This window comes from Malus domestica, chromosome 13 (assembly GCF_042453785.1).
Source record: "Malus domestica chromosome 13, GDT2T_hap1".
Lineage (NCBI taxonomy): Eukaryota > Viridiplantae > Streptophyta > Magnoliopsida > Rosales > Rosaceae > Malus > Malus domestica.
Window position 1 is genome coordinate 44,188,985 of NC_091673.1, and position 6,585 is coordinate 44,195,569.

The 6,585-nt window shown below is 37.5% G+C and overlaps 1 non-coding gene across 1 annotated transcript; it reads right to left on the reverse strand.

Moving 5' to 3' along the window:
• Positions 1 to 5,612: 5,612 nt before the first annotated feature.
• On the reverse strand, positions 5,613 to 5,717 carry LOC114820780 (small nucleolar RNA R71). Its single transcript, XR_003768258.1, has one exon. It is a non-coding gene; the product is annotated as a small nucleolar RNA R71 (small nucleolar RNA).
• Positions 5,718 to 6,585: the final 868 nt, after the last annotated feature.

Sequence of the window (6,585 nt, forward strand, 5' to 3'; positions counted from 1 at the left end):
TTTATACCCTTTCTGAGTTGAAGACTAGCCCAAAAATGCACAGTTAATAGATCAAGGATCCAACTTATCACGATGAGATGCTTGAATATGCACAAAACATGTACATCCAAACACTTTTTAATGTGACAGATCTATGGGCCGATTTTTAAGAACTTCATAGGGTGATTTAAACGCCAAAATTTGACTTGGAAGCCTGTTTATCAAATATGTGGCAATGAGCACGCCTTGTGACCAAAACTTCTTAGGAATGTTCATATGAAGCATCAGGGAATGTGTCTTCTCTAGGAGGTCTCTATTTTTCCTCTCGGCCACACCATTTTGTTGGGGCGTCCCAACACAACTTGTTTGATGAAATATGCCATGCATGCTCAAATATTGTGTCATGTTTTTAGACATGTATTCGGTGCCATTATCCGATCTTAATGTTTGAAGGTTGGACTCAAAATGAGTAGTAATAAGATTGTGAAAGTCTTTAAACATAGTAAACACTTCACTTTTGAATTTCAAGAAATATATCCAAGTAATTCTTGTGAAATCATCAACAAATGCCACAAAAATATTTGTAGCCATCAAATGATTCATTAATTGGACCCCAAATATCCGAGTGTACAATTTCAAAAGGCTTACTAGCTCTAGACAAGGAAGAATTGAAAGGTAATCTAGCGAATTTGGAGAAATTACAAGTGTCACACTTGATAGGAGTTTGACACATAGTAGGAAATAACTTTGACAAAATAGGCGTGGATGGATGTGCTAGACGTTGGTGCCATAAATGTTGATCTTGGGGTTGTTTTGAACTTGAGGCTGCACTAACTTGGAGACCTTTGGACAGAGAGCTGTTTCTTGGCAAATAGTAAAGACAATTGAGAAAGAAACCTTCACCAATCGCCTTCTCGGTGACTAGATCTTGAAAAATCACATTTTTTTGTGAGAAAATTGCAAGACAGTTTAGAGTTTTGGTAATTTTTCCAATGGAAAGGAGTTGAAAAGGGAAGGTTGGGGCATATAGGGCATTGGACTCAACGTGGTTCGAAATTAACCTAATTTTTCCTCTACCCATAATGGAGACTCATTTTCCGTTAGCAACAAACACTTGAGATGACACATTTTGAAATTCATGCAAGTTTGTTCTTTGGTTTGTCATGTGATCAGTGGCACCTGAATCTATGATCCAACAATCATGCACACAACTATTATTTAGAGCAGTGGAAAAGGCATGAAAAATACCTGGGACACCTTCGTGTGGTACACCTTTAGCCTCTGCTAGAAACCCAGCAAACTTGCCAAGCATCGCAAAATGGTTCTCGGATTCAGTCACTGCTGCCTCTTCAACCTTTCCATTCCCTTTCTTTTGTTGAAGAAATGCCGCAAATTCATTTATTAGAGCAATTGGACTTGAAGTAAAATCCAATAGCCCATTAGTAGCGACATGATTTGAAGTGGACTCTACTAGGTTTGCCATATGACTGACTTTATATGGTGAACTAGCAGCGACCTTGTATGGTCCTTTGCTATCTTTGTTGAACTTCGTTTTCAGCTCGGGATGAAGTATCCAGCACCGATCCTTGGTGTGACCAATCCCGCAATAGCCAATTCCAAGACAGTGATCACACTTCAAGTCGGGGCCTTTACCTTTGTAAGCCTTCACCTCAGGTGACTGGTAATTCGAGGCATGTGCTCAAGATTCTTGTGTGACGACTTTGGTATCTAATCCCATGACCCGTCTTCAAACCTCTTCACGTTGAATGGTGGCACACATGCTCGAGAAAGATGGAAGCTCTGAAGTCATCAAAATGTGACTTCTCAAGTCTTCATACTTCGAGCTCAAGCTTGCTAGTAGTTGAAAATTTTTGTCCTCCTCGGCTCTTTTTAGCAAACTGTCACATCTGTGGTGTGAGGTTGATAGATATCAAGCTCATTCCACATAGTGGTAAGGTTGCCGAGATGTTGCACGAAGGACTTTTTTTCTTCTTGAAGAGCTACAACATCTCTCTTGAGTTGAAAGACAAGAGCCTAGTTGTTTTGATTTCCATACATTTCCTTCACTTGGTTCCATAGATGTTGTGATGAATTAGAATAGCTGAAAATTTCAGCAATTTTCCTCTCCATAGAATTTAGCAACCATAACATAACAAACTGATATTTGCATAACCATGCTTCATAATTTGGAGACGAAATTTCTGGTGCTTTAGTGACTCCATTGATGATGCCAAGTTTGGCCCTTCCACCAAGAGCCAAAGAGACTGCCCTTACACAGGAAGATAATTAAACTCATTCAGCAAAATTGAATTGAGTCTTTGATTTGGGTTGATATCAACCTCAGAGAAATTCGTAGCGGGGAGGCAAGAGAGATTTCAGCTTGTTGATTGACTGAATTTTCTTCTGCCATATTGTTGGCTGAGAAGAGTGAAAAAATCAAGGCAAAAAATTGAAGAGTCAGGCCTAAGGACACTGCTCTTATACCATGTTGAAAAATGAGTTTTGATATATTTTCAATGATATAGAAAGTGTTTACAACAAGCACAATATAATGCAGCAAAACAAAACACAAGAGAGAAGGGACACGCCACTTTCTCTTTGATTTAAGGACTAAACCAAAAAGTCTTTACTGATTACAAGGCACTCCTTCATTTAAGAAGATTTACATCAATAAGTCACCTAAAATCCCTAGTTTCAAGGGGCAGCGGCATGCTATTGCAGGAGGTATGATGCTTGCAAAAAGACTGCAGGAAGAGCAGTGAAAAGACTTGTTGCAGGTTTCCCTCAATGAGTCGACCGAATACAGTTATGGAGTATAGCATTCAATCGACCTAATGTTTCTATGCTAAATGGCTCAAGCCATCTTTAACAATGAATCTAGGTCGACCAAATACAGTATAACTGTATAGCATTTAGTCAACCTAAAGTTTCTATGCTAAATGGCTCAAGCCAGGCTTTCAAGAGTTTCTATTCTCATTTCACTACATTTAATCTGTATTTTCATGAAATCAGGGGAGTGGATGATTGGAGAGGAGAAAAAGATGGTCAAGGGCCAAATAGATATCCCAGAGTTCTCGTTTGGTGAACTGGATAACTTGCAAGAATCTGATAATCATGTTCAACTTTGTAAACAAGTAATGTGGAAAATTTTATATGCCCTGTTGATCTCATGCAGTTATTTGTGGATGTTTTTAACTTTAACAAACACTAGTGTATTCAATTAAGATTTTAAATGAATATGTCAAACTGTAGTGGTATTCAATCTTTATTTTTAAAGAGTCTGTCAAAATCTAGTGGTATTCAATCTCGAGTTTTTTAAAATGTTTCAAAATCTGGTTATATTTAAAATTCAATGAAATTGTAGGAATTTAGGAGTTGAAGGACTCTGGTGGATTCTAGTGACATGCTCGACCCCAATATCCTCCAAACACCCGGGTAGGCACATTGATGAGTAGATTTTATATTATATATTTTACCCTAATCTTAGTATATTTTGGTTAATATATTTGAAGAATTTTGATACTTTGAATTGTATTTTCAATATAGGACTTTCGACTTCCTCTGGAGCAAAACAAGACCAAATGGACGAATTTTGGAGTAATTCTAGTTGGAGGACGTTCGTTAGTCACTTAGCGTGATTGTATCAAAATTTGGGATTTTTCCACCAAGCGGTTATTTTCTAGCGATAAAATAAAGAAGCAGTGCGCAGTGCTGGAATATGACGTTTTTGGGCTTAAATTGCGTTTTTGGAGCCCAAGATAACCTCGGATGGGTTCGTGGCCTTCTGGAAAAGTGTTCAGAATATCCCAAACATTAAATCCAGCTATATTGGGCCAGTTTTGGAGTAGCTTATGGGTCAAAACGTGGCTGTTCAGATTTTAGACGAATTTTATCATTTAATTTAGGGTTATGTTTCCTAAGTTTTTGGGGGGATTTGGATTAATTTTAGTTTCCTAGGGTTTGTGTGGGAGGCTTGGCAGATATATTGCTTGGCCGTCTACCATATTTCTTTACGGTTCTTTTATGAAATTTTGGAGACAGAGAATTGTTAGGGTTTTGAAGACTTTTTATTTGAAGGTGCTTTCAATCCTTTTCTTGAATATATTTTCTATGATTTCAATTATGAATATACGGAACTAATTTCTTTTGCTAGGGCGAAACCTTGAGCCTTAGCATGAATATGTGATTTTTATTTAATTTCTTATGATTGATTGCATGCATACTTTGAATTGTTAATCACCGGGATAAAAACTATCTAATTGTCTTAATGCCTGATCACCATTAGGATCTTTAGAAAAGTAATTTGATGCAATTTTGGTCGGAAGGTTCCCTGAAATTAACGCTAGCTTCTTGTGATTAATAATTGTAATTTCACTTAGGATGAATATCACGTCTTAAGGATTGCATGGTTTTTCAAAGGATTTTCATAAAGCATAATGAGTCTTTCATGTTCAGATTTGATCCGAACGTTTGGACAGGTTGCATGTTAGATATACGTTTTATATTGGAGGTTCCAAGTAGAATATGAATTAGGAAAATTTAACCTTCAAAGTGGCATGTATAGATCATAAGTAATGGGTAAAAATTCATAGGATTGCTAGGTGATGGTGGAACCCTAGTGCTTTCTTAATTTTATTCTCCCAAAACTGTTTTCTTTTCTATCTAGCTCTAATATTGCAGATTGTTTATTTTAATTCATTAATTTCATTTTTATTTTAATTAGGTTATAAAATCAATCACCTCAATTTCTACTTTACAATAATTAAATGGAATCTGATTAGTTTCGAATTATTTAATAGTCCCTGTGGAGACGACCTTGCGAGATCCGTTTATACTACAATAACCTTGTGATTCTTGCAAGTTAAATAGGAGATTTAAGCCCGTTCACATGAGTAGTAAAAATCCTATCAAGAAAATGGCACCGTTGTCGGGGATTATTTAAAATAATCCCTACTAATCAGATTTTCAATTAGTTATTGTTGTTCATACATATAAAAATAAATAAAAAAATTTAATTTTTATTTTTATTTTATTTTTACAGATTACAACAGTACAACAGTGCAGATTTCAGAAATCTGTGCATGGTCAGCACCCGTTCAACAGTGCAGAAATTGATTCCATTTGATCCAGAACTTGAGCAGAATTTAAGGAGGAAACACAGGGAGCAAACTTTGCAGAGGGTTCCTCCTCTGCAGGTAACTTTTCTACAATCTTTAAATTCTGAAGACCTGCATAGCAAAGAAAAAATGGCATTTGTAATTCCAGAGGCAGGTCTGCCCCTGGGTGATTCACTGACAGCTCATACCACAAATATACCAATTTGCATTACTTATCCGGCAGTGGAGGAAGGGTCTGCATTTGAAATAAAGCAGCACATGTTTAATATTCTACTTACGTTTCATGGGTTATCATCTGATGATCCTAACATGCACATTGCAGAATTTTTAATGGGGTGCAAAAACATTTTGGTGAAGGGATTTTCAGCCGAATCTATTAAGCTGCGTTTCTTTCCATACACACTAAAAGATTAAGCAAAGAGATGGCTCCTCACACTCCCATCTGGCAGCATTAATACTTGGGCCCAACTCAGTGAAAATTTTTTAAACAAGTATTATCCGGCTTCTAAGACTCTTGACATGAGAACTCAAATTTTATCTTTTGCCCAAAAACCAAATGAGGAGTTTCATGAGGCGTGGGAGCGGTTTAAAGAGTTGATTAGAAAATGTCCACATTCGGGTATTAACACTACTGATCAAATGCATATATTTTTCAGAGGGTTGAATATGACTACAAAAACTCTTGTCAACGCTTCATGCGGAGGTTCGTACAAAGACAAAAATGCACAAGAGGCTTGTTTGTTATTTGAAAAAATGGCAGCAGATACACAGCAGTGGGCAGTTGAGCAGCCACAATCTAGGTCGGCTTTTGAGATGTCTACTGGTTCTCCGTATGTTACAGCACAAATTGAAAAAATAGAGAAAAGGCTTGATGCAAAATTTGACATGTTATTACAGAGAATACCAAGTTCCCAGGTTGCTGTACAGCAGCCCTTACAAGCTGCCTGCAGCATTTGCAACATGATAACTCACGATTTTATGAGCTGCCCACATAAAGATGTTTCTCCAGATTTTACAGCAGAGCAGGCTAATGCATTTAAAAATTTCCAGCCCCCCCGATATGACCCATATTCTAATTTCTACAACCCAGGTTGGAGAGATCATCCTAATCTAAGGTGGGACAAGGAACAGCACACTAGGCCTCAATTTCAACAGCAGGTACAGCAACCTGTTGCACCTAAGGCTGCTTGGGAGGTTGCAATTGAAAAATTGGCAAATACTACCACTCAAGAAATTGAAAATCTACAGGCAACAATGAAAAACATGGAAAAACAGATGGGGCATATTGCTTTGCAGGTTTCTGGAAGGGCACCAGGTACATTTCCCAGCCAAACCGAACCAAATCCAAGGGGAGGTGCAGATTGCAAGGCAGTTAGAGTTCTACGTTCTGGCAAAAGTTTTGATAACAGGGATGAAAATTGCGTTCAAAATTAACGGGTGGCTTCACAGCCAAAAACAGATTCGGGGAATGTTGAAAAATCTGCCAATT